Source organism: Pinus tabuliformis, chromosome 8 (assembly GCF_031772625.1).
Source record: "Pinus tabuliformis cultivar Carrire ecotype Pingquan chromosome 8, CPIR1, whole genome shotgun sequence".
Lineage (NCBI taxonomy): Eukaryota > Viridiplantae > Streptophyta > Pinopsida > Pinales > Pinaceae > Pinus > Pinus tabuliformis.
In genome coordinates, this window is record NC_142294.1 from 1,445,637,223 (window position 1) to 1,445,648,350 (window position 11,128).

An 11,128-nucleotide genomic window follows, 5' to 3' on the forward strand; every position below is an offset into this window, starting at 1 on the left:
GTCATGGATAACTTTGAAACCCTGCTCACTACAAAAGAATTTTTCTCATTAGAAGACATTGATTTTGGGATTAATCGTTTGGCTAATGGGAAAGCTAAGGACATTGAAGGTTACCAGGCGGAAATCCTAAAAATTGGAGGTCATGTCCTCATCCCCCACATCCACAAGCTTTTCAATCAAGTGGTCAAGCAAGGGTTCCCTAAACCATGGACTCAAAGCCTCATTATCCCTATTTTTAAAAGTGGGGATACAAATAACCCCTCTAATTATCGAACAATTATGATCAGCCCTCTCCTAGCCAAGTTATATGGTATTATTTTGGAAAAGAAGTTGAGCATATGGCTTGAAAGTGAAGGTAAGCGGGCTAAAGGCCAAGCGGGTTTTAGAAGGCAACACTCAACAACGGACCACCTCGTTATGCTTAGGATCGTTGTGGAGGAATGCCGCAATGATAAATCCAATCTCTTCTGTTGCTTTCTAAACTTTAGAAAGGCTTTTGATACGGTTCCTAGAAACAACCTATGGAATAGATTAGAAGAGCTAAAGGTTCCTTTTGAGTTGAGCGTTGCCGCTATAAGGTTATACGAGAATGTAATTGCCAAGTTAAAGAGAAATGAGGGGTGGTCAAAAGATATTAAGTGTAATATCGGAGTTAAACAAGGTTGCCCCCTCTCCCCTACCCTATTTGGCATTTACATCGATAAGCTAGAAGGTTGTTTAGAGGAAGCAGGATGTGCTGGCACGATCTTAGCTGGGATAGTCATCATCCTTCTTCTCTATGCTGACGATATCGTTCTTCTCGCAAGGTGCCCATATGATCTTGATAAGCAACTTAGACTTCTTAAGGATTTCTGCTCTACTATGGGTATGATTGTTAATACTGACAAAACAAAAGTTATGATTATCAAATCTAAGAAGGACACTTACGCTAATTTTATGTATGACAATAGTAACTTGGAGGAAGTGTCTTCCTACAAGTACCTAGGAACTGATATTCATCACAAGCTCAACTGGAACTATAGCATTGAGAAAAGGATTAATGGGGGTGCAAAGCTTATTTTGGTCTTGAAAAGTGTAAAATGGCCAACCTCATAATGTGGGATAGAAATAAGTTCCTCTTTGAAACTTTAGTCACTCCGGTTATCTTATATGGATGTGAGGTTTGGGGTTGTAGCATCTCTAGAGAATCCTGGAGAAAGATTGAGCAAATCCAGAAGCGCTTTATAATGTATAACCTCAAAATTAAAAGCAACACACCCTATCCTATTCTCCTTATAGAAGTGGGTCTTTCCCCTATCGAGAGCCTAGCTATGACTAGGCTTCTGTTGTACAAGCACAAACTCAATAACATAGGAAACCATAGACTTCCTAAACTAGCTTTAAATTCCAGCCAAAACCACCTAAGGCTCAAGCGAGGCTGGTATAAAGACACTAGGGCTTGGTTAAACCATTGGGAGATCAACGAGAATGTTGCATTGCAAAACATTAATAACATTAAAAATATTGTTACTTCTAAGTTCAGAGAAAAAATGTGGTGTGAGAAAGATTTAGCAGCTAAAAGAAAATTAAGATATTATAAGGAGGTCATCAACCCCACCCTAGAAGATCAAAAACATCTCTCTGTTTTAACTAGCTCAAAGAAGAAAATTAATATAGCCAAGATTAGAACGAACCCTCATGAGGTCCATAGTGAAACGGGTCGTTGGGCAGTTCCTAAAACACCATGGATGGAAAGGTTCTGCCATCTCTGTGAGAATATGAACATCGAGGATGAAAATCACTTCCTCTTAGAGTGCCCCGTGTACAACCACATTAGATCTCAGTGTCAAAATCTCTGTTGCAATACTGACCTTCCTAGCCTTTTACGATGTCAAAATTATAGTGAACTCGAAAGGCTTCTCTCCAAACTTTTTGAGCATAGGAATAAAATTTTAAATCAAACTAAATAATTCGTTTTTTTAGGTCCGATAGACCAAAGTTTGGTCTCAATGGACGTTAACCATCATCATCATCATAAAACATTTTTTCAAAACATTTTAACTATATTTTTATTAAATCTTAATTTAAAAAAACAATTAACTTCTCGAATATTTTTTTTTTTCAATTTTTTATATTTAATAAAAACTTATAACACAATTTTTTTTCTCAAAAAAATACAATTTCCATTAAAAAAACTTATAACATATTAACTTATTCATTATCATTTTTAAAATTTAATAAAATTAAAATTTCACTATTATAATTTAAATAGAACATATTCTATAACTTATATGAATAATTTGTATTTGAATAAATAATTTAAATAGAACATATTCTATAATTCATATGAATAATTTATATAGCATATATTCTATAAACTTATAAATATAAAATACGGCAAGTTTTTTATATTGATTAATTTTTTTAAAGATATTATTTATTATCAAGATTTTGAATATTTAATTTTATAACTTAATAAAATATAAATAATTTAGGTTTAAGTTAGGATATATTATAAAGTTTAGTTTTTCATTTAATAGTAGAATTTAAATTATAATTATAATATATATATAATATTAATTTTATATATATATAATAATGGTGGATTTAATTGTGAATTTGATATTTCTCCTTTCCCATGTCTCTTTTTATGTGAGGGAATGACTAGACTAACCCAGACAGGTTGGCACGTCTCTTTTTATGTGAGGGAATGACTAGACTAACCCAGACAGGTTGGCACTTATTCCTACTTGTGGACAATTCCCACCGACCTTACTTAATGATACGATATAGGTCCATTATCACATCACCTTTATATTATTATAATCAAACTCCATGGAATGATCTGCATAGTCTACACTTCAGTTAAGCCAATCTCATCCGCAATTTGTTACAGGTCCATTAAAAGCATTTTGACCAACCGAACATAAGATTCCCTCAGCTGACGTGGACGGAGAACCAGATTTGAATATGACATGGCATGGGAAAGGTTGCCTTGTCATAAAGTTTCTCACTTTGTGTGCGCGTCAAGGCAGGTTCATTCACCAGAAATAATAGCAAATATTTAACTGTCCAGAGGCACTAAACAAACTAGAAAACTGTCATTGGAATAATTACTAAAGTAAAATAGTTGGTCAGTGGGTCCACTCCACGCGTTGTCCAGGCTGGCCGGCCACATGCGTCGTCGTGAACACATCGTATGAGTAGTGTGGGCCCCAGAGATGGACGTCCAGGCTGTCGTGCAGTCCACGTGGGGCCCTCTTGCTTTTTGAGGGGCGGCCCTGATAGTTCACTTTGTCCAGGACACCTTTGCCTTGATTCGTATTTCCCGACGGAGATGAAATTATGGCGGTCGGTGGATCTCTGACATGGCACGGACCCCACCGTAAATTTGCCGACTTGCTTTCCGTTTTGAAAAGACCGTTGTGCTGCTTCCCATTCAAATTCAAATATTCTGTTCTGGGATGGGATTCCGTGAGTTTTTAAACCTTTATGTAGGGTTGAAGTCTCGTGGAATTTAGCTATGAACGCCCTAAGGGTTTTGTCGATATCCAATTAAAATAAGGGATTTAAAAAATAATAATTTAACAGTTCAGTTTAATTAAGTGATAAGTATTTTATTTTGGGTTGATAGGTACTTTTTCCATTCAATTGAGGGGTTAGTCTAGGCTAGCTTCAGTTCTAGGTTTATTTGAGATACATACAAAAAATATTCTGGTATTTTTAATTAGTTTGAAATTTGATAAGGATTTGTGAGACTTTTATATTTGAGTTGGTAGCAGGGGTTAAATTTGACGGGTCCCCTTATCCATCAAGCAATTTTTTCGTGACGGTTTTATTTTTAAAGTGCACTTCATATGACTTCTAATATTTAGATTTACCAGTTTCATTTAACTTTAATCAAATCATATCCATAATTACTCACATGAAATTTATGTTTAACAGTTTCATTTAACTTTAGTCAAATCATATCCATAATTACTCACATGAAAATAGTGAATATTGGTATTATTGCAAGTTAATACTTCACTGAGCTTTAGATTCCTTCTGTGAACAAAAAATTCTCGAACTTTAAAGCATATACAAACACAGACTTGGGAATCTATCTAACCTAATGTTTCCATGAATTCTTGTCCTCGACTGGCAGCCAACTGGTCAAAAGAACAAAGAGAATGACTCTGCAAAACCAAACGTCGGTTGTAGCACCATGATACCCTCTGTCAGCAACCACCTGCACAAGTAACCAAATTCTTGTATCAAGAACTCACAAGTACTAAAATTTAAAAAGCGGGAAAACAAAATATACTGCAGTTTAAATTAATTTGGCATCTTTATTACAGGTTCATGGCTATGCAGGTACCTCGGGTCCACAAGTCTTATGCAGCAACCCATCTGCCTGGCCCCAAATAACCTTCTCAATACTTTGCATCAAAATTATTTCCAGTTGAGGCTGAGCACTGAAGCCGAAGTTAGATATATTGACATTTCCCTTGTCAAGCCCTGAAAGTGCGTCCACAACCCTAATGATAGAAGAATATAGACTTTGTAAATTGAGATTCTTGACGATTGAAAATATAAATCAAAAGGGTTTATTCTTGGTAATGAGATATATATGATCTATGGAAGAAGCACTCAATAAAGCGTGAAGATTTGTACATGTTATAGAATTTTTTCACAGCCTTTATAGATTTTTTTCACAAATTTTGTTGTCACCTTTTACACATGGCCCTGGCATACACACTGAAATATCATAATCTATTTTACGAACGCAATAGCTTTCGATCGAGATTCGCAGTACCTTACATTCGAGATTCCTACTCAGATTCTCAAACTCCCACGCATTTTAACAAGCCTTTCAGACAAACAATGTTGAGAGCGGCTCGGTGTTTTGAAGCAACTGGAAGTCTGTGAAACGATGGAGATTATCAAAATAATTTCTGATTTGATAACGTCGCAAATTCTCCATGGTGCGCTCCACTGCTCATTTTCTGCCTCCAACACATGAAACTCATGTATCAGAAAATAATATAAATAGCAGATTAATAGCTATGGCGCACCTTTACATCGAAACCCCTCCTCCTCCATCATAAAGCTCATGTATCCGAAAATAATATAAATAGCAGATTAATAGATTAATAGTTGTGGCACACCTTACATCGAAACCCCTCCTTGAAGAGGAGATGTTTCTACATATATATAATAAATAAAAACAGTAAATGTAGTCAATGTAAAATCGTACCTTCGTGTGGGCATGGTTTGAGATGTGAATCGTGTGGACAGACTTCCTCTGCTTTTATCTTCGCCACGCCTTTCATGTCGACGGCTAGATTGTTGATTCGAGTGGTAGCCACTTTGCTTATGTAATAGTTTTATATTCAATTTAGTGGCCAGGTCAGATTATTCTAAATATTTTATGCAACATGTCATTGTTATATATATATATATATATATATATATATATATATATATATATATATATATATGAAACTTGTCATTTTCCGATCTGCCTGTCATTATGACACTTTCTAAAATTATTGGCAAGTTGCCATTGGCGTGTTTATTTTGAAATAAATCGTATTTTACGGCTAAAAACAGTGAAAACGTGTATACGGGCGTCAATTTTAAAACCTGGTTGGTAGCCTATGTAATCTGATTGGTTTAGGGGTTTTCATGGTGCTAAATCTATTTATACATTCAAAAAAGCTTAATATAAACAAATTTCGCTAGGAAAATAAGCTTAAAAAATGGTTTTTCCAGCACAATTTTGTCAAAATCCAACATAAATTTTTGGAAATACAAGGTCAAGTTTCAAAATTTTAGGTGCTCGAGGGCTTATTGAAGATTCTAAATCCATTTCCATCATTAAAGAAAAATGGTCAGATTCCAATGAGAAAATAGTCATCTAGGCATAGTAGTGGCCTACCTAGACAAGTCTCATTAGGTAAACATTTTGACTTGGTCAAAAATAAAAATAAAATAAAATTAATAGGTATAATTGTTAATTGAAACATTTTGGGTATGTCAAATTAGATAAAAATAGAAATAAAATTTTAAAGATAACAATTATAATTATAATTATTAATAATTAAACCAGCTCAGATCTATTTTAACATCGGATTTATAAGGGCCGAGAGGGATCTTTCTAACTCCAAACCTTTCCTAATGCTTTGCACCTAGAGAGATTTGGTTGCTTAAGAAGGATCTAGGCTGATTTTCATAACTTATTTTCATTCAAATTAAAAGAAAATGTTCTTGCTTTTAATAATAACTTCTCGTAATATACTTTTAATATATTCATCTTTATAAATATTTATATTTTTAATACTTATATATTTCCTTATGTTATTTTTATTTTTATTTTTATGTTTATATATGTTTAAATAATTTTATTTTATTTTATTGGTTTTTAACTAATTAATTAAGAAGGATCTAGGCTGGTTTACCTTATGAGAAATTACAATCTCAAAGATAATTGAATTGTCATGACAATTCCTACATACAAAAAGATGTTAAAACATAGAATAGTTAAGCAACATCATTTTAAACATTGAATCAATGCATTGCAAAATACATTTAAAAGAAAATTCACAATCTTGCTCAAAACATAGGAATACATTTAAAAAAAAATCACAATCTTGCTCAAAATACAAGTCTAAAAATATCGAAGCATATATTAATTTAGCATAATCATATAAATTAAATGGTTCATCAACGTTACGGAGTTGTCTTTAGTGCGACTTTTTGGACTTTCCGGTGTCGGTGGAAAAATTTGAGGTGAAATCTTGATTTGTGTTATTTAAACTAGTTTTTTTCACTGTATATATGGATTTCAGCACTCTAGAAAACCCCACGGCACTTCGATTGCATAAGATTACCCATCAAACTTGTGATTTCAATAAATTCCTGCCGGATTTTAAAGAAATTACACCGGAAAAACCCACAATAAAAACTTCCAAAAAAATCACACTAAAAAAACTCTCTTATTTACCTAAACATTTATAATTTAAAAACTATTTATAAACTCTAGATTTATTCTTAAATTATTAAATCTACATCATTTATAATATTTTTTAATTAAAAAAATAAAAAAATTCTAATAACCATGGACCATGCCTATGGGAAACACACAATGATAACCTTCTCTGTGGGAAACGGGAAACGAACTTCCTTCTCATTTTCCGAAACAACCATTCCCGCACTTTTTTCCATGGCGACGGATTCCGCGGCGGTATTTTCAACATTTTCATTACCCTATTGAAGAAGTGAATCTTCGTTTGTAGTATAAAGCTTCTGAAGCTTCCGATCCGATCGATTGAATTACCGTTTGAATCAGCAGATCCAAGTTCTTGATCATCCTGTATAAAGATCCCGAATTGGTACGATATGGCCGGTGTTGAGGTAAATCAGTGAAGCTCTGCATGTTGGCATTGCCATTTGATGTTCACTATCAAATTTGTTTTCATCATTCTGATTGATTGTTCTGTATCAAGATCTATGGATCCAAACTTCAGTTGCATAGATCGAAGGCTTTAGCGAGTATGGGGTAATCCCGTGATGGATTGTTTGTTTGTGCAGGTTGCAGGTTGCAGGTTGTTTGTTTGTTTTTATGTCGCACCTCCCCAAGAAGCAGAGAATGCTCCAGAAACAGGGGAAGGGGAAGCCCTAGTTTTGAACACGGTATTGTTCAAAACAACCGAGGAAGCCCTAGTTTTGAACACGGTATTGTTCAAACCAGCCGAAGAAACAGCTGAACAAACTCAGCGGAGAGCTTTGTTTCAGAGGGTTTGTATGTCACAGTCAGTCGAAGAAATAGCTGAACCAACTCAGCGGAAAACTTTGTTTCGGAGGGTTTGTATGTCACACGGTCAGCCCTGTACGCTGATTATTGACAGTGGAAGTACAAATAACTTGGTGGCCAGAGAGATGGTGGAAAAGTTGGGGTTGAAGCGGTTGAAACACCCCACCCCTTACAGAGTTTCATGGCTGCAAGAAGGCCATCAGTTGCTGGTAGATGAGCAATGCGAAGTGGAGTTTCATATCGACGAATATAAGGATAAGGTCATTTGTGACATAATGTCGATGGATGTATGTGACATACTGCTAGGCAGGCCATGGCAGTATGACAGGGATGTGGTATATTTCGGAAAGAAAAATTATTACAAGGTTTACAAAGATGGGATCAAGCATAAGCTTGTGCCCATCAAAGATGAAGAGACAGCAGGGACAAGTGAAACAAGATCACCGTTTCTGAAACAAGTTGAGAGCCCCAAAGAGAAGGTTACCGATATCAAACCCACGACCGAAAAAGCCACTGAAGAAGAAGTTCCTGTCTCCAGTCCCGCTGAGGAGGTTCCCGCGGCCGCGAAAACAGTCGATGAAATCCCCGCCACAGTCGAGAAATCTGCAGAGGAATCGACTGTAACGCCGCCTGCATCGGAGCCTGAAGCAGAATCGGGCCCGGTGGAATCCGTGCAAGTGAAAAAACCCAAGGAGGAATCTGCCCCGCCGCCAAAGAAGCCGAGCCAGCTAAGGAAGAGACTGTCGCTCAGCCTCCCGCCGAGGCTGCGGCTGTTGAAGAAAAGGCTGAAGAATCATCGGATAAGGAAGAAGCTCCCGCCGCCATTGAAACAGCGGCAGAAGAAAAGGCTGAAGAATCATTGGTCAAGGAAGAAGCACCTGCTGAAATTCCAGAGGAAAAAACTGCAACGGTTGAAGAGAGTGCTGTTAAGCCTGCTGAAGCAGCTCCTGCTGAAGAGAAGGCCGAGGTTGAGGGTAAGGCTGAAGAATAGGTTAATGGGTGTGGAAAGGCGAATAAATATATCTATGGATCATATGAGGGTGGGTGTTTGTGTAGGAAACTTATATGATTATAGTATTATGGGCGATATTCGGTTTAGTTCATGATGTATTTAGTGGGTTCGATCCAGTTCAGTTCCAGATCTGGTTGGTCATCGCTCATGTATTCATAGTTAAGTTTGTACAACCATTTCAACATATGGGTATCGGGGTTGTGTAACTTTGTATCTTGTGCCGCAGTAATAATTACAATGGGATGTCTATTTAGTGCAAAAGAAAAAGCGTTCGATTTTCCACCGTTTTGATCAAATAGATGTAAAGACCATAGGAATATTGAACAATAAATATTTTAAGTTTACATGATTATACATTTTATTTTTACTTTTATGAAATGGTTTTTCGATTTATTTTATGGTCAAGAAATGTAAATACACGGTGTGAGTTGGTTTAATGGTTAAGAATACTTGTTTTTTTAGAGCATGTGTTTTTTTTAAAAGATCACAGGTTCAAAACTTGAGTGGTAGAGTATGTATGTTTTTTTAGACTTAGCAAACAAGGGAGTTTCATTCACTAATTTGGTGTTTGGCTCTGTAGTAAGCTTAAAATTAGATAATAATAATAATAAAATATATTCCTTTTTCTTTCTCATTGATTATTTATATTTATATTTTTTATTTTAAATTATATAATTAATGATTATGATGATTAATTTGGATTATATGGTTTATAGGATTTTAAGAAAGTAAGAGATTAATAAGAATTTTTTAACATTTAATTTTCATGTTAAAATTGTTTTAAGAAGGTAAGAGATTAATAGAAATTTTTAACATTTAATTATTTTGCTAATTTAAAATGTTAAAAAAATTAATCGTGTGACAAATATTTTAAACATTAAATGTGAGTATAAAATAAATAATTTAAAAAAGAGATTTTCATTTTCAACCTCTTTAACATTGGTGACAAACCCTTTCATCCATAACATTTTGAAAATTTATCAACCACAAATTTCACTATAAAACATATAAAAATTAGATTTTATTTTGGTAATATTTAGGCTGATAGGCCTTCCTTTGAGTGAGCCTTTCGTCGTCCTTTTGTTTCTAAGCTTGACAGCTGGCGTGCACATTCAGCGGGCAAATTGTTCACATGTGTCGTGCAATTTCTGTTTCTTCTCAGCAATTTCGGAGAACTTCCTGTTTTCTTCCACCATATCTGTCCGTTTTCTGCTCTTCCTGTTCTCTTCCACGCCCTCTGCAATAATGTTTTTGTGCTCTTCCACTTACTGCTGCAATAATGTGTCCCGTTTTTGCTGTGCAATCTGTTGTGCACGACCTAGCCCTCTGTTATTCAGTATACACTGTTTACACCTCCGTTTTACTGTTCAGAAATTGTTCACTCAGGTGCTCAAGTATACACTGTTTACACCTCCGTTTTACTGTTCAGAAATTGTTCCTGCTCAATTTTCAGGTCAGTGCTCTCAAAAATGGGTTTTCTGATCCCATTCTCTCGTGTTTTCTTATGGGTTTTTTTTATGGCAGGTACAGCTCTGTTTTCCTGTTCAGAAATTGTTCGCCCAGGTTCCCAGGTTCTCAGAATTCTTCTGTTTAAATTTCAGGTTAGTGCTCTCAAAAATGGGTTTTCTGATCCCATTCTCTCTCATTTTCCTGGTTTTTTCCTGATTCCTGGTTGTATTAAGTATTTGCTTGGCATCTGCAGTCTGAGTATGTGCGTTAACCTAACATACTCATACCTCATCAAGGATTAGACAAATCGTTTCAGGTTACTGAACATGGAACGCATTGTAATTTTGTGTTTTATTGGTGTGAATATACAAACAATACATTGGACTGAAACATTAATTGTTGTGAAAAACTTATTGCTCTGTTTCAGTTTATTATAACAATTGGCACTATTTATAGCAGAGGATGTTACTGATGTTGAATTAATTTATGTACTGGAAAAAAATTTGTTAAAGTCCTACAGAACCGTAGCATAAAATTACCCTAGCTTATTACACAATATTGCAGAGCAATTGCTCTTAGCTGTATGGTCAATGTCCTGTTAGATGATAAGTAACTTGTACCATTGTCTAGAAAGCACCAGAGAGTACAGTGGCGCCTGCCATTCCCATTTCTCTTCACTGACTCTGATTAGCATACCTGCCTGTTAACAATGGAAGAGTTGGGTAGGAGAGGGAAATGTCAAACCAATTTTGGGAAGGAGACTCAGTCCAAGACTCCAACCCCTTTGACTCCAGCGAATGATCTGAGAATTCCTGTCCAAGAAGGGCATAAGCTTGGTTCAGCCCAGGTACAACGTCCTCTGAATTGAACTAGAAGAAGCCAAAGCAGAA

At 35.5% G+C, this 11,128-nt stretch overlaps 1 pseudogene across 1 annotated transcript; it reads left to right on the plus strand.

Annotated features, from left to right (window-relative positions):
- The first annotated feature begins 7,157 nt into the window (after positions 1-7,157).
- Positions 7,158-9,043, plus strand: LOC149241145 (uncharacterized; annotated as a pseudogene). Its single transcript, XR_016246550.1, has 2 exons — positions 7,158-7,377; positions 7,555-9,043. The product of XR_016246550.1 is annotated as an uncharacterized LOC149241145 (transcript).
- The last annotated feature ends 2,085 nt before the right edge of the window (positions 9,044-11,128 follow it).